At 43.2% G+C, this 17,227-nt stretch overlaps 8 non-coding genes across 8 annotated transcripts; 2 read left to right on the forward strand and 6 right to left on the reverse strand.

The window, feature by feature from the left end:
• Positions 1–3,454: 3,454 nt before the first annotated feature.
• trnae-cuc (transfer RNA glutamic acid (anticodon CUC)) lies at positions 3,455–3,526 on the reverse strand. Its single transcript has one exon. It is a non-coding gene; the product is annotated as a tRNA-Glu (tRNA).
• A 2,294-nt stretch (positions 3,527–5,820) lies between these two features.
• Positions 5,821–5,892, reverse strand: trnae-cuc (transfer RNA glutamic acid (anticodon CUC)). The gene has a single exon. It is a non-coding gene; the product is annotated as a tRNA-Glu (tRNA).
• A 1,122-nt stretch (positions 5,893–7,014) lies between these two features.
• Positions 7,015–7,086, reverse strand: trnae-cuc (transfer RNA glutamic acid (anticodon CUC)). The gene has a single exon. It is a non-coding gene; the product is annotated as a tRNA-Glu (tRNA).
• Positions 7,087–7,367: 281 nt separating this feature from the next.
• On the forward strand, positions 7,368–7,439 carry trnag-ccc (transfer RNA glycine (anticodon CCC)). Its single transcript has one exon. It is a non-coding gene; the product is annotated as a tRNA-Gly (tRNA).
• A 756-nt stretch (positions 7,440–8,195) lies between these two features.
• On the reverse strand, positions 8,196–8,267 carry trnae-uuc (transfer RNA glutamic acid (anticodon UUC)). Its single transcript has one exon. It is a non-coding gene; the product is annotated as a tRNA-Glu (tRNA).
• A 1,114-nt stretch (positions 8,268–9,381) lies between these two features.
• On the reverse strand, positions 9,382–9,453 carry trnae-uuc (transfer RNA glutamic acid (anticodon UUC)). The gene has a single exon. It is a non-coding gene; the product is annotated as a tRNA-Glu (tRNA).
• A 1,114-nt stretch (positions 9,454–10,567) lies between these two features.
• On the reverse strand, positions 10,568–10,639 carry trnae-cuc (transfer RNA glutamic acid (anticodon CUC)). The gene has a single exon. It is a non-coding gene; the product is annotated as a tRNA-Glu (tRNA).
• Positions 10,640–13,283: 2,644 nt separating this feature from the next.
• Positions 13,284–13,355, forward strand: trnag-ccc (transfer RNA glycine (anticodon CCC)). The gene has a single exon. It is a non-coding gene; the product is annotated as a tRNA-Gly (tRNA).
• Positions 13,356–17,227: the final 3,872 nt, after the last annotated feature.

A 17,227-nucleotide genomic window follows, 5' to 3' on the forward strand; every position in this document is an offset into this window, starting at 1 on the left:
CTAATGGTATCATGTGGGCTATTTCTAAGGAAACTGGCACACCTGTAGTGAGCATCAGGGAGAGCAGCAGTGAGAGTGACACCGGCAGTGATGAAGAGCAGTGTAGTGGTGGTGATAGTCTGGACATAGGCAATAAGCCAAACCAGCCTGACCCAAAATCCATCCCAGATCAAACATTGACCAGTAGGGTCCTCCATTTTCAAGAAAGGTGGTATAAACAGTACCCATGGCTTCATTATAGTCCTGCAGTAAAGGGAGTTCTCTGTTTTTACTGTGTGAAGGCATATACTGTACAGAAAAGTGCAGACCCTGCATTCTCCTCCAAGGGGTATACAAACTGGAAGAATGCGCTTGAAAGATTTGAACGGCACCAAAATTCTCAGGCCCATCATCATGCAGTCACAGTGCATGCTCAACAAGCAGCCCCCATAGATTCACAACTCTCAAGTGCCTGGTCAAAACAGCAGGGAAATGCCAGACACTGCTTAAGAAGTATTGTTGGTTCAGTACAGTTCCTTAGCAGGCAGGGATTGGCAATGCGTGGCCATGGAAAGGAAGATGGTAACCTGTTTCAACACTTGAAACATAAAGCCAAGGATGACGCCTGTCTCTCTGACTGGTTGTCCACCATGATTATACATCTCCAACAGTGCAAAATGAGATTTTACAGTTGTTTGGCACCTGTATAGTTAAAGATATTGCACAAACTCTCAGATCTCTGTCTGTGCAGCAGTTCTCCATCATTATAGATGGTACTCAAGATATTTCAGGGACTGAGCAAGAGTCCATATGTTTTAGGTATGTGGATGAGGATCCGGTTCCACATGAGGTGTTTGTGGGCTTATATCAAGTGTCAAGAACTACTGGAGTGGAGATAACAAGAGCAGCGGTGGATGTGCTTTTGAGGCTGAATATCCCATTGGCATATTTGAGAGGTCAGGCATATGATGGTGCAGCAAACATGTCAGGATCGTATTCAGGTGCACAGGCAGAAATGAAAAAAACAGCAACCACTGGCATTGGATGTGCACTGCGGGCCTCACTGCCTGAACCTGATAACACAGGCTGCATGTCAGGCCAGTCCTTTAATTCGTGATGCCTTAGAGTGGGTGCATGATCTGAGGACATTAAGCAAGCAGTCAGGCAAATTCAAGGGCATGTTTTCAGCTGTAGCCGCAGATTCAGAGGGACCAAATGTGTCTCTTAGACCACTCTGCCCAACCAGGTGGACAGTAAGGGGAAATGCTGTCAAAGCCGTGCTATCTCAATATGAGAGTGTGCTGGTGAGCCTAGAGGAGATGGCAGCAAGTGGGTCAAGCTCAGCTGCTAAGGCAAATGGTTTGCATGACAGATTTTCAAAGGGAAAGACTGTGCTTGGGCTTCTAGTGGCATTGGAGGTCATTGAGGAGCTAGAATGCCTCAATAAGTCCCTGCAGAAAAGAACAGCAACAATTGCTGGAATGAAGGAAGCAATAGAGTGCGTCAAATCCACCCTACAGGGTAAAAGAAATGAGGAAAAATTCCAGAAAGTGTTCGATAAAGCTGTGGAAATGGTGGATTCCCTGGAACTTGAGCCAATTCAGATTCCTCACCAGAGACGGCCACCGAAACGGTACACTGGTGAGGCAGGCAGTCACACTCCCAAGACACCTGAGGAGTCTTACAGACCAGAATTTTACAAGGTGCTGGATACTGTAGCTGTTCAGTTTGAGGATAGGTTTAACCAACCTGATCTGTGTGTCTTGCAGAAATTGGAAGAAACTCTGCTGTCTGGAAAGGTGGATGGCATTGTTGATCAGTACCCAGAAAATAACAGGCAGACTCTTGAGATTCAGTTGGCCATGTTCAGGTCAAAATATACATTCACATCTAGTAGTGAGGTGGCTACTATTATCAGAGGGATGCCAGTTGAGGTGAGGGGTCTGTTTAATGAAGTGGAAAGCCTTGTCAGGCTGCTTTTAGTTGTGCCAGTTTCATCAGCTGAAGCAGAGAGAAGCTTCAGTGCCCTGAGAAGGCTGAAAACATGGCTGCGGTCAACAATGACCCAAGTGAGATTGAACAATGCAGCTGTATGCCATGTTCATCAGGACATACTGGATAATATAGACATAAAACAAATATGCCAACAGTTTGTCGCAGTTAACGATCGACGTAGGCATGTGTTTGGCTCCTTCACATAGACCCATTCTTGTGCTCATCAGTTGAGATGACAGTTGCAGTATGGCTGAAATACTTACTAAGTCTTGAGGAGTAAAGTAATGTTAAGATGTAAAGTGATGTTAAGATGTAAGTATTTATTTAGTTAGTTCTCCTTTCATATAGCATGCCCTACACCATTGCAGAAGGAAAGTTCATTGTTTAAATATAAATCACTTAGACTAACTGCTTAATGCTGTATAGTTGAAAATAAAGTAGGCCTACATTTTTTCTGTTATTGTAATGTTTTGTTTCATGGAGACCCGTTTCACGGCAGAAGTAAACAGACGTGTAAACTATCAATGTGTGTCATTGATTGATTCGGTTGTACACCGACTGAAGGTATATCATTTGTGGCAGTTTTGGGGGGTGGGGGTGGGGGGGATTAGGTCCCTGTCCCCACCAATGTCAAAGCCAAAGTTACACCCTTGAAAGTGATAACAGGTATATTCTTGAAACTACAGTTGATGGGCAGAACGATGGTCTTAGACCAGTTGATAGAGTAGTCAGAAAGTGCTGAGAATTTATTTATGAGTGTGATCGTGTGAGTGAGAGATGTCTCTGAGTTCTGAAGGAAAAGTAATACATCATCAGCATAAAGACTTATTTTGTGTTCAATATTTTTGGGATGGATGCCTTTAATATTTCTATCTTGTCTGATAGCGGCTGCTAAAGGTTCGATGAAGATTGCAAAAAGTGAGGGTGAAAGTGGGCAACCCTGTCTGGTACCTCTCTGCAGACTGAAGCTTGGAGAAATTTGATCATTTGTCCTGACACATGCATTTGGGGAGCTATATAGTATCCTTATCCAGTTAATGAAGTACGCCCCAAACCCGACATTGTTTAATGCTGCAAATAAAAATTTCCAGTTAACTTTATCAAATGCTTTTTCAGCATCTAAAGAGACGATTGTTGACGATTCCAAGTTGCTGATGGTAGAATAATCTATGAGATTAATTAGTGTGTGTGTGTGTTAGTGGATGAGTGTCTACTCTTTATAAAACCTGTCTGGTCAGGATGTATTATAAGGGGAGTTATTTTTTCTATTCTTTCGGCGAGAGCTTTGCAGATTATTTTGAGGTCTACATTTATTAGTGATATTGGGCGGTAGCTGGATGGAAGTACAGGGTCTTTTCCTGGTTTTTGTAGAAGGATAATGTTAGCAGAGTTCATGTTAGGGGATAATCTGCCATTCGATAACAACAGCAGAACTGTCTTAAGTTTACGCTAAACACAGTGCCAAAACCTGATTCCCTCATTCCCTGACCGGGAATAGAACCCGGGCCGCGGCGGTGAGAGCGCCGAATCCTAGCCACTAGACCATCAGGGACCCAAAAGCAGTGCACACGGTACAGGTTGCAACACTGTGGTGAACTCTTCCTAACTGGCAAATTATTTGGCACAGTGCATTGTACTGAAGTTGTGGACATTTTAGCCTTAGATGAAAGCAATTCTGCACATCTGGAGAATAAATCCAAGCAAGAACAAGTTTCACGCTTTAGACTTCTCTCTTATTTCAGGGAGAAATAGAAAGATTCCTGAGTAAGAGTGAGTGTGTCATAGCCCTGCAAGAAAAACAGTTGATAGATGACTAAATCAGGGTCTGTCAGGGCGTTGGTGGTATAGTGGAGAGAATAGCTGCTTCCCAAGCAGTTGCCTGGGGTTCGATTTCCGGCCAGTGCATTCTCTGCTCCTTGTATAATCAACTTTCAAATGTACCTTGCTATCTCTACTTCTGTTCAGACAATGGGTGGCTTGTTGGGCAAGCACAGTCTCAAGCTTAAAGCATTCTAACAACTCTTCAACCAAGGAAGCATGCTTTTCTATGACTCTTCAGTTAAAGTGATGGTCTGTTATTTCATGTGCATTCTAAGATCCTCCTCTACAAAGCAAGTGGGGAAGATTAGATTCCACAGTGCCGTACGACACAAAAAACGGGCCTCCCTCAAACTCGATCCAAGACGGATGGACGGCCAGCACCTGCCAGATCGCCAAATGCTCCAAGTCCGCGGTTAAAAACATTTCGTCCGACAATAGACCATGAAATTTCTCTTTTTCTGTATCATTCGTGGATGCCCATGTCATTTAATGACAAATGGCATTTGTCTTTGCTGCTCAAGATGTTATTAAGCATCGTGTTACACATCAAAGTATCAGAAAAACTTGATCATTCTTTTAGTTTTTAAAAGCCACAACGGTCCTAGAGCTGCTGGAAAGAGTTAAGCGAGCCCTTCTCTAAAGAGAAGTAGTAAATCTGCTGGCTGTAAAGTGTTATTTCAAATCAAGTGGTGCGCATAGGATGACTTCTTACAAACCAACGTTCCTATTGAATTTGTGACAGGGCTCAATTAAATTGACATTCTAGATGGATATCATTCGATAACAACAGCAGAACTGTCTTAAGTTTTACGCTAAACACAGTGCCAAAACCTGATTCCCTCATTCCCTGACCGGGAATCGAACCCCGGCCGCTGCGGTGAGAGCGCCGAATCCTAGCCACTAGACCATCAGGGACCCAAAAGCAGTGCACACGGTACAGGTTGCAACACTGTGGTGAACTCTTCCTAACTGGCAAATTATTTGGCATAGTGCATTGTACTGAAGTTGTGGACATTTTAGCCTTAGATGAAAGCAATTCTGCACATCTGGAGAATAAATCCAAGCAAGCACAACTTTCACGCTTTAGACTTCTCTCTTATTTCAGGGAGAAATAGAAAGATTCCTGAGTAAGAGTGAGTGTGTCATAGCCCTGCAAGAAAAACAGTTGATAGATGACTAAATCAGGGTCTGTCAGGGCATTGGTGGTATAGTGGAGAGAATAGCTGCTTCCCAAGCAGTTGCCTGGGGTTCGATTCCTGGCCAATGCATTCTCTGCTCCTTGTATAATTAGGTTTCAAATGTACCTTGCTATCTATACCTCTGTTCAGACAATGGGTTGCTTGTTGGGGAAACACAGTCTCAAGCTTAATGCACTCTAGCTACTCTTCAACCAAGGAAGCATGTTTTGCTATGACTCTTCAGTTAAAGTGATGGTCTGTTATCTCATGTGCATTCTAAGTTCCTCCTCTACAAAGCAAGTGGGAAAGATTAGATTCCACAGTGTCGTACGACAAAAAAACGGGACTCCCTCAAACTCAATACAAGACGGATGGACGGCCAGCACCTGCCAGATCGCCAAATGCTCAAAGTCCGCGGACAAAAACATTTAGTCCGACAATAGACCATGAAATTTCTCCTTTTCCGTATCATTCGTGGATGCCCATGTCATTTAATGACAAATGGCATTTGTCTTTGCTGCTCAAGATGTTATTAAGCACCGTGTTACACATCAAAGTATCAGAAAAACTTGATCATTCTTTTAGTTTTTAAAAGCCACAATGGTCCTAGAGCTGCTGGAAAGAGTTAAGCGAGCCCTTCTCTAAAGAGAAGTAGTAAATCTGCTGGCTGTAAAGTGTTATTTCAAATCAAGTGGTGCGCATAGGTTGACTTCTTACAAACCAACGTTCCTATTGAATTTGTGACAGGGCTCAATTAAATTGACATTCTAGATGGATATCATTCGATAACAACAGCAGAACTGTCTTAAGTTTACGCTAAAACCAGTGCCAAAACCTGATTCCCTCATTCCCTGACCGGGTATCAAACCCAGGCCACGGCGGTGAGAGCGCCGAATCCTAGCCACTAGACCATCAGGGACCCGAAAGCAGTGCACACGGTACAGGCTGCAACACTGTGGTGAACTCTTCCTAACTGGCAAATTATTTGGCACAGTGCATTGTACTGAAGTTGTGGACATTTTAGCCTTAGATGAAAGCAATTCTGCACATCTGGAGAATGAATCCAAGGAAGCACAAGTTTCACGCTTTAGACTTCTCTCTTATTTCAGGGAGAAATAGAAAGATTCCTGAGTAAGAGTGAGTGTGTCATAGCCCTGCAAGAAAAACAGTTGATAGATGACTAAATCAGGGTCTGTCAGGGCATTGGTGGTATAGTGGAGAGGATAGCTGCTTCCCAAGCAGTTGACGGGGGTTCGATTCCCGGCCAATGCATTCTCTGCTCCTTGTATAATTAGCTTTCAAATGTACCTTGCTATCTCTACCTCTGTTCATACAATGGGTGGCTTGTTGGGGAAACACAGTCTCAAGCTTAATGCACTCTAGCTACTCTTCAACCAAGGAAGCATGTATTGCTATGACTCTTCAGTTAAAGTGATCGTCTGTTATCTCATGTGCATTCTAAGTTCCTCCTCTACAAAGCAAGTGGGGAAGATTAGATTCCACAGTGCCGTACGACACAAAAAACGGGCCTCCCTCAAACTCAATACAAGACGGACAGACGGACGGATGGACGGCCAGCACCTGCCAGATTACCAAATGCTTCAAGTCCGCGGACAAAAACATTTTGTCCGACAATAGACCATGAAATTTCTCTTTTTCCGTATCATTCGTGGATGCCCATGTCATTTAATGACAAATGGCATTTCTCTTTGCTGCTCAAGATGTTATTAAGCACCGTGTTACACATCAAAGTATCAGAAAAACTTGATCATTCTTTTAGTTTTTAAAAGCCACAACGGTCCTAGAGCTGCTGAAAAGAGTTAAGCGAGCCCTTCTCTAAAGAGAAGTACTAAATCTGCTGGCTGTAAAGTGTTATTTCAAATCAAGTGGTATGCATAGGATGACTTCTTACAAACCAAGGTCCTATTGAATTTGTGACAGGGCTCAATTAAATTGACATTCTAGTTGGATCTCATTGGATAACAACAGCAGAAGTGTCTTAGGTTTACGCTACACACAGTGCCAAAACCTGATTACCTCATTCCCTGACCGGGAATCGAACCCGGGCCGCGGCGGTGAGAGCACCGAATCCTTGCCACTAGACCATCAGGGACCCAAAAGCAGTGCACACGGTACAGGTTGCAACACGGTCGTAAACTCTTCCTAACTGGCAAATTATTTGGCACAATGCATTGTACTGAAGTTTTGAACATTTTAGCCTTAGATGAAAGCAATTCTGCACATCTGGAGAATGAATCCAAGCAAGCACAACTTTCACGCTTTAGACTTCTCTCTTATTTCAGGGAGAAATAGAAAGATTCCTGAGTAAGAGTGAGTGTGTCATAGCCCTGCAAGAAAAACAGTTGATAGATGACCAAATCAGGGTCTGTCAGGGCATTGGTGGTATAGTGGAGAGAATAGCTGCTTCCCAAGCAGTTGACCCGGGTTCGATTCCCGGCCAATGCATTCTCTGCTCCTTGTATAATTAGCTTTCAAATGTACCTTGCTATCTATACTTCTGTTCAGACAATGGGTGGCTTATTGGGGAAACACAGTCTCAAGCTTAATGCACTCTAGCTACTCTTCAACCAAGGAAGCATGTTTTGCTATGACTCTTCAGTTAAAGTGATGATCTGTTATCTCATGTGCATTCTAAGTTCCTCCTCTACAAAGCAAGTGGAGAAGATTAGATTCCACAGTGTCGTACGACAAAAAAACGGGACTCCCTCAAACTCAATACAAGACGGATGGACGGCCAGCACCTGCCAGATCGCCATATGCTCCAAGTCCGCGGACAAAAACATTTCGTCCGACAATAGACCATGAAATTTCTCCTTTTCCGTATCATTCGTGGATGCCCATGTCATTTAATGACAAATGGCATTTGTCCTTGCTGCTCAAGATGTTATTAAGCACCGTGTTACACATCAAAGTATCAGAAAAACTTGATCATTCTTTTAGTTTTTAAAAGCCACAACGGTTCTAGAGCTGCTGGAAAGAGTTAAGCGAGACCTTCTCTAAAGAGAAGTAGTAAATCTGCTGGCTGTAAAGTGTTATTTCAAATCAAGTGGTGCGCATAGGATGACTTCTTACAAACCAAGGTCCTATTGAATTTGTGACAGGGCTCAATTAAATTGACATTCTAGATGGATATCATTCGATAACAACAGCATAACTGTCTTAAGTTTACGCTAAACACAGTGCCAAAACCTGATTCTCTCATTCCCTGACCGGGTATCAAACCCAGGCCACGGCGGTGAAAGCGCCGAATCCTAGCCACTAGACCATCAGGGACCCGAAAGCAGTGCACACGGTACAGGTTGCAACACTGTGGTGAACTCTTCCTAACTGGCAAATTATTTGGCACAGTGCATTGTACTGAAGTTGTGGACATTTTAGCCTTAGATGAAAGCAATTCTGCACATCTGGAGAATGAATCCAAGGAAGCACAAGTTTCACGCTTTAGACTTCTCTCTTATTTCAGGGAGAAATAGAAATATTCCTGAGTAAGAGTGAGTGTGTCATAGCCCTGCAAGAAAAACAGTTGATAGATGACTAAATCAGGGTCTGTCAGGGCATTGGTGGTATAGTGGAGAGGATAGCTGCTTCCCAAGCAGTTGACGGGGGTTTGATTCCCGGCCAATGCATTCTCTGCTCCTTGTATGATTAGCTTTCAAATGTACCTTGCTATCTCTACCTCTGTTCAGACAATGGGTGGCTTGTTGGGGAAACACAGTCTCAAGCTTAATGCACTCTAGCTACTCTTCAACCAAGGAAGCATGTTTTGCTATGACTCTTCAGTTAAAGTGATCGTCTGTTATCTCATGTGCATTCTAAGTTCCTCCTCTACAAAGCAAGTGGGGAAGATTAGATTCCACAGTGCCGTACAACACAAAAAACGGGCCTCCCTCAAACTCAATACAAGACGGACGGATGGACGGCCAGCACCTGCCAGATTACCAAATGCTCCAAGTCCGCGGACAAAAACATTTTGTCCGACAATAGACCATGAAATTTCTCTTTTTCCGTATCATTTGTGGATGCCCATGTCATTTAATGACAAATGGCATTTGTCCTTGCTGCTCAAGATGTTATTAAGCACCGTGTTACACATCAAAGTATCAGAAAAACTTGATCATTCTTTTAGTTTTTAAAAGCCACAACGGTTCTAGAGCTGCTGGAAAGAGTTAAGCGAGACCTTCTCTAAAGAGAAGTAGTAAATCTGCTGGCTGTAAAGTGTTATTTCAAATCAAGTGGTGCGCATAGGATGACTTCTTACAAACCAAGGTCCTATTGAATTTGTGACAGGGCTCAATTAAATTGACATTCTAGATGGATATCATTCGATAACAACAGCATAACTGTCTTAAGTTTACGCTAAACACAGTGCCAAAACCTGATTCTCTCATTCCCTGACCGGGTATCAAACCCAGGCCACGGCGGTGAAAGCGCCGAATCCTAGCCACTAGACCATCAGGGACCCGAAAGCAGTGCACACGGTACAGGTTGCAACACTGTGGTGAACTCTTCCTAACTGGCAAATTATTTGGCACAGTGCATTGTACTGAAGTTGTGGACATTTTAGCCTTAGATGAAAGCAATTCTGCACATCTGGAGAATGAATCCAAGGAAGCACAAGTTTCACGCTTTAGACTTCTCTCTTATTTCAGGGAGAAATAGAAATATTCCTGAGTAAGAGTGAGTGTGTCATAGCCCTGCAAGAAAAACAGTTGATAGATGACTAAATCAGGGTCTGTCAGGGCATTGGTGGTATAGTGGAGAGGATAGCTGCTTCCCAAGCAGTTGACGGGGGTTTGATTCCCGGCCAATGCATTCTCTGCTCCTTGTATGATTAGCTTTCAAATGTACCTTGCTATCTCTACCTCTGTTCAGACAATGGGTGGCTTGTTGGGGAAACACAGTCTCAAGCTTAATGCACTCTAGCTACTCTTCAACCAAGGAAGCATGTTTTGCTATGACTCTTCAGTTAAAGTGATCGTCTGTTATCTCATGTGCATTCTAAGTTCCTCCTCTACAAAGCAAGTGGGGAAGATTAGATTCCACAGTGCCGTACAACACAAAAAACGGGCCTCCCTCAAACTCAATACAAGACGGACGGATGGACGGCCAGCACCTGCCAGATTACCAAATGCTCCAAGTCCGCGGACAAAAACATTTTGTCCGACAATAGACCATGAAATTTCTCTTTTTCCGTATCATTTGTGGATGCCCATGTCATTTAATGACAAATGGCATTTGTCTTTGCTGCTCAAGATGTTATTAAGCACCGTGTTACACATCAAAGTATCAGAAAAACTTGATCATTCTTTTAGTTTTTAAAAGCCACAACGGTCCTAGAGCTGCTGAAAAGAGTTAAGCGAGCCCTTCTCTAAAGAGAAGTACTAAATCTGCTGGCTGTAAAGTGTTATTTCAAATCAAGTGGTATGCATAGGATGACTTCTTACAAACCAAGGTCCTATTGAATTTGTGACAGGGCTCAATTAAATTGACATTCTAGTTGGATCTCATTGGATAACAACAGCAGAAGTGTCTTAGGTTTACGCTACACACAGTGCCAAAACCTGATTACCTCATTCCCTGACCGGGAATTGAACCCGGGCCGCGGCGGTGAGAGCACCGAATCCTTGCCACTAGACCATCAGGGACCCAAAAGCAGTGCACACGGTACAGTTTGCAACACGGTCGTGAACTCTTCCTAACTGGCAAATTATTTGGCACAATGCATTGTACTGAAGTTTTGAACATTTTAGCCTTAGATGAAAGCAATTCTGCACATCTGGAGAATGAATCCAAGCAAGCACAACTTTCACGCTTTAGACTTCTCTCTTATTTCAGGGAGAAATAGAAAGATTCCTGAGTAAGAGTGAGTGTGTCATCGCCCTGCAAGAAAAACAGTTGATAGATGACTAAATCAGGGTCTGTCAGGGCATTGGTGGTATAGTGGAGAGAATAGCTGCTTCCCAAGCAGTTGACCTGGGTTCGATTCCTGGCCAATGCATTCTCTACTCCTTGTATAATCAGCTTTCAAATGTACATTGCTATCTCTACCTCTGTTCAGACAATGGGTGGCTTGTTGGGGAAACACAGTCTCAAGCTTAATGCACTCTAGCTACTCTTCAACCAAGGAAGCATGTTTTGCTATGACTCTTCAGTTAAAGTGATGGTCTGTTATCTCATGTGCATTCTAAGTTCCTCCTCTACAAAGCAAGTGGGGAAGATTAGATTCCACAGTGTCGTACGACAAAAAAACGGGACTCCCTCAAACTCAATACAAGACGGATGGACGGCCAGCACCTGCCAGATCGCCAAATGCTCAAAGTCCGCGGACAAAAACATTTCGTCCGACAATAGACCATGAAATTTCTCCTTTTCCGTATCATTCGTGGATGCCCATGTCATTTAATGACAAATGGCATTTGTCTTTGCTGCTCAAGATGTTATTAAGCACCGTGTTACACATCAAAGTATCAGAAAAACTTGATCATTCTTTTAGTTTTTAAAAGCCACAACGGTCCTAGAGCTGCTGAAAAGAGTTAAGCGAGCCCTTCTCTAAAGAGAAGTAGTAAATCTGCTGGCTGTAAAGTGTTATTTCAAATCAAGTGGTGCGCATAGGTTGACTTCTTACAAACCAACGTTCTTATTGAATTTGTGACAGGGCTCAATTAAATTGACATTCTAGATGGATATCATTCGATAACAACAGCAGAACTGTCTTAAGTTTACGCTAAACACAGTGCAAAAACCTGATTCCCTCATTCCCTGACCAGGAATCGAACCCGAGCCGCGGCGGTGAGAGCGCCGAATCCTAGCCACTAGACCATCAGGGACCCAAAAGCAGTGCACACGGTACAGGTTGCAACACTGTGGTGAACTCTTCCTAACTGGCAAATTATTTGGCACAGTGCATTGTACTGAAGTTGTGGACATTTTAGCCTTAGATGAAAGCAATTCTGCACATCTGGAGAATAAATCCAAGCAAGAACAAGTTTCACGCTTTAGACTTCTCTCTTATTTCAGGGAGAAATAGAAAGATTCCTGAGTAAGAGTGAGTGTGTCATAGCCCTGCAAGAAAAACAGTTGATAGATGACTAAATCAGGGTCTGTCAGGGCGTTGGTGGTATAGTGGAGAGAATAGCTGCTTCCCAAGCAGTTGCCTTGGGTTCGATTCCTGGCCAATGCATTCTCTACTCCTTGTATAATCAGCTTTCAAATGTACCTTGCTATCTCTACTTCTGTTCAGACAATGGGTGGCTTGTTGGGGAAACACAGTCTCAAGCTTAATGCACTCTAGCTACTCTTCAACCAAGGAAGCATGTTTTGCTATGACTCTTCAGTTAAAGTGATGATCTGTTATCTCATGTGCATTCTAAGTTCCTCCTCTACAAAGCAAGTGGGGAAGATTAGATTCCACAGTGTCGTACGACAAAAAAACGGGACTCCCTCAAACTCAATACAAGACGGATGGACGGCCAGCACCTGCCAGATCGCCAAATGCTCAAAGTCCGCGGACAAAAACATTTAGTCCGACAATAGACCATGAAATTTCTCTTTTTCCGTATCATTCGTGGATGCCCATGTCATTTAATGACAAATGGCATTTGTCTTTGCTGCTCAAGATGTTATTAAGCACCGTGTTACACATCAAAGTATCAGAAAAACTTGATCATTCTTTTAGTTTTTAAAAGCCACAACGGTCCTAGAGCTGCTGAAAAGAGTTAAGCGAGCCCTTCTCTAAAGAGAAGTAGTAAATCTGCTGGCTGTAAAGTGTTATTTCAAATCAAGTGGTATGCATAGGATGACTTCTTACAAACCAAGGTCCTATTGAATTTGTGACAGGGCTCAATTAAATTGACATTCTAGTTGGATCTCCTTGGATAACAAAAGCAGAAGTGTCTTAGGTTTACGCTACACACAGTGCCAAAACCTGATTACCTCATTCCCTGACCAGGAATCGAACTCAGGCCGCGGCGGTGAGAGCACCAAATCCTAACCACTAGACCATCAGGGACCCAAAAGCAGTGCACACGGTACAGGTTGCAACACTGTGGTGAACTCTTCCTAACTGGCAAATTATTTGGCACAGTGCATTGTACTGAAGTTGTGGACATTTTAGCCTTAGATGAAAGCAATTCTGCACATCTGGAGAATGAATCCAAGCAAGAACAAGTTTCACGCTTTAGACTTCTCTCTTATTTCTGGGAGAAATAGAAATATTCCTGAGTAAGAGTGAGTGTGTCATAGCCCTGCAAGAAAAACAGTTGATAGATGACTAAATCAGGGTCTGTCAGGGCATTGGTGGTATAGTGGAGAGAATAGCTGCTTCCCAAGCAGTTGACCTGGGTTCGATTCCCGGCCAGTGCGTTCTCTGCTCCTTGTATAATCAGCTTTCAAATGTACGTTGCTTCTCAAAATGTTATTAAGCACCATGTTACACATCAAAGTTCTTTTAGTTTTTAAAAGCCACAATGGTCCTAGAGCTGCTGGAAAGAGTTACAGTTTTTCTCAGTCGCTTTGGTACAATTCTCGAATCATCCTCGCCATTTTCAAAACAGTACGCCATTTCTCAAAACGATTTGGACAAATAGCAAAACACCATGGATGACCTGCAAAAGCCACTCTCTTGCTCAAAATCCTTAGTTCATCTCTCAAAACTAAATATATGTGTCAATGAACATGTCAGTGCCATCAGAATATCAAGTCCTTGTGTACGGAGAAGACAGTCAAATTGCTTAGTCATGTTGTCAATATAACAGTGTACTCTGGAGGGATGTTCTGATGTAAACTATGGCTAAGTTTTGATGACAATTATTGTAATTTACACCTTAGTGTACGTGTGAGATTGATTACAAGAGACAAGATTCACAATTACCCTTTTACTGTTTGTAATTTGTACAAAAAAAAAAGACAGCACTGCATAGCACAAAGAAAAAGTAGAAATGTGAATCTACAATCTAGTAAGGGAAAACTGTACATACAGTGCTGTAGGAATTACAGTGTAGACAGTCTTCCTAGACCTGTTGACGTTCCTGTCTGTTGGGCCACATTCTCATCCACGTCACATTGAATATTATCTCCTGCGATGCAGCGTGGAAAGAATCTTCTTGAGTGTTTTATCCAGCCTCTGCAGGCATCTACTGTGATGTCCTCACACGCTGCATCCATGGCAGCCAGAAGGGTAATTTGTGTATGTGGCTGGCGCTCATACACTTTCCAACGCCACGCAGAGAAAAACTCTTCAATAGGGTTAAGGAATGGGGAGTAGGGTGGGAGGAACTCCATCAGCATCCTATTGTGAGCTGCAAACCATTGCCTGATGATGTTTGAGTGATGGAAGCTGACATTCTCACAAATTACCACATGCTTTGGCAAGTCATCTCCAATCTGACCTCTCATGTTCAGGGATGAGATCCCTGTAAAGAGCGTCTAAAAAGGTTACTAGACGATCTGTGTTATATGGACCAATAAGGGGAATATGCGTTAGCACAACATTTTCTGAGATGGCAGCACCCATTGTTATGTTCCCGCCCCGTTGGCCTGGCACATCAACTGTCGCTCTGTGCCCAATGACATTTCGCCCACGCCTTCTGCGTTTTGTGAGGTTGAAGCCAGCCTCATCCATGTAGATGAAACTGTGCGGTGGCTCGCTTGCTTCCAGTTCCATTATACGCTATATCCAGAATACACAAAATTAGTTTTATGAGTTACATGCATTTTCATTTTGATAAGGTTACATCAAATGTATACAGCACATATTGCATCTTCTTTTCTACAGCCATAGCAAATGTGTAAAGGTCACACTTACTGTACTGTATATCACTATGCAATGTTGTACTGTTTACTGTGAAGTACGGCTACTGTATGCTCATACATGTTTTACCTGTACATAATGGTAGCGCAGCTCCTTCACTCTTTCTTCATTTCTTTCAAAGGGAACAGTGTACAGCTGTTTCATATGCATTTGGTGTCTTTTCAGTACCCTGTCAATTGTTGAGATGCTGACTGTTTGGATGTTTGCAAATATGTTGTTGTCCTCTATAATGGCACTCTGTATCTCCCTAAGTCTTATGGCATTGTTCTCTATAACCATGGTGCAAATGGCCTCCTCCTGTTCAGGTGTGAAAAGGGGCCCTCTGCCACCCCTGTGAAGTTGTCTTGCTGTCCTATGTGGAAACAATATAGTAGGGTGACCATACGTCCGTATTTCACTTCCTGTCCCGGGCGTCCCATGAAATACGGACATGTCCCGAGAAATACGGACGTATGGTCACCCTACAATATAGCAATGCAAAACACAAAATTGAGTAAGATAAAATGTCACTGTATGAAGTATACTTACTTATATTGTAATGTGGAATACTGTTACATTGTATGAAGCATTACAGAACAGTGCCTATTGTTGGATTACATACCTGTTCTCTCGACGAAAAGTCTGAACGATTGAGGACACAGTTGTTCTGCCAACATTTGGCTGCACCCTTCGACCAGCCTCTGCCATTGTAAGCCCATGATTGAGAACATGGTCCACAAGGGTGGCTCTGATCTCATCTGGAACGCGCATATGTCCTCGGCCTCTTCTGCCTCTTCCTCTGTTCTGCCTCCCAACTCCTCCGCCACGCAACCTCACTCCTCTTCCTCTTCCTCTTCCTCTTCCTCTTCCTCTTCCTCTTCCTCTTCCTCTTCCTCTTCCTCTTTTCTGTGGCTGTTGGCCCCGTCTAATTCCTTCCATTGTCAGACATTGAAACATTGTGTTGTGCTCCAGCTATATATATATTTGTCAGTTGATTGGTCGTTAGAGAAAGTCAACATTCACCTGGGAGCAATTTACCAATTCAGGACAGATTTTGAACAAAAGTCTAATGGAAATGTATAGAAATATGCTTGACATATTATGACAACTTGTTCAACCATTTTGCATGTAAAGACCTATACGATGAACTAATGCCTTAATGTTGTGGGGGGTGAGACTGTTCAACAGAGACCTGTACGATACATTTTGATCAACATGACAAAAGCAATTGATAATGTAGGAAACAGCAGAGAATTGTACATAATCATGTGCATGGATGTGCCAAAGCATTGGCAACTTGCTGAAAGAAATGAGAAACTGCTTGTTTGATGTGCACAAGTGACACAATGATGTGACAATTGAACACATAGTTTTGAGAATTGCAACTCTGATCTGAGAATTGTCCAAAAGCGACTGAGAAAAACTGTAATACTATGTCAGCGAAATAAAAAAATAAATGGTTTGATATGAAAATGGCTTAAAAAAAAACGTCTCGCCCTGGGCAGGCGCTCGATGACTGCAACTAAAGCCGTGCAATCAGTTGTTGCCTCATCATGATGGCACTTTGATGGGGTGGTCCATGAGGGGGGTCTTCTGGCACCACACCTTCTGGTCTGCCTGGGCTGTTCAGGTAGTGGGAGACCCTCGTTCATGGCAATATTCCGCAAATCTGGCATGCCTTCTCTGGGCTATTTTGCCCCCCGCTGTATCGAGACACACCCACCTGGCCTTCAGCAGTGCGCTCCATAACGGCACGGGTGTTTTGATGCGTATATGTGTCTCGTGCTCCAATTATGATTGGCAGTCCAGCCACGGCATGAAAGTCCCTCTTAATTTGTACTTGTTGGACAGCGGTGTATGGGAATTTGATGTACCATGGTGGGTGATAAACTGATGAGAGCTTTGATGACCAAGGGGAGCGCACGACTCACAGAGGACTGGGACACTCCGATCTGTCTCCAATCTCCCTCTGAAAGGTTCCCGTGGCCAAAAATCCAAAGATGGTGAGGTCCTGGATGTGTGGTGGAATTGGGTTTGATCGGCGTGTTTCTCTCTGGAGTTGTGGCTCTAGCAATTAAGCTGCATATTTGTAGCAGCACAGTCCTTGGCAATCTAAATCGCGATCTCAGCCATTCGTCTGTCTCCACACGGTCTCTTCCAAGAGCCTGACGCGCTAAGGCATCCAAAAGTAGCAAGACAGCCGCTGGTTACGCTTCCCGTATTATACAGATTCAAATGAACCTTCGATTAGTGCATATTTTAAGTCAAACAGAACAATATCAGCATCATTGTTGGGTATAATGTATATATTTATTTATGTTTTCTTCAAAGTAATTAAATATACAATCCATTAGTCAAGCAAACGTGATTTGAATAACAGCGGACTATTTTACGAAACTCCTACGACAGGTCTGGATCACTCGTGTATTCTGTTCGTACCTGAAAG

The sequence above is a fragment of the Odontesthes bonariensis genome, chromosome 8 (assembly GCF_027942865.1).
Source record: "Odontesthes bonariensis isolate fOdoBon6 chromosome 8, fOdoBon6.hap1, whole genome shotgun sequence".
Lineage (NCBI taxonomy): Eukaryota > Metazoa > Chordata > Actinopteri > Atheriniformes > Atherinopsidae > Odontesthes > Odontesthes bonariensis.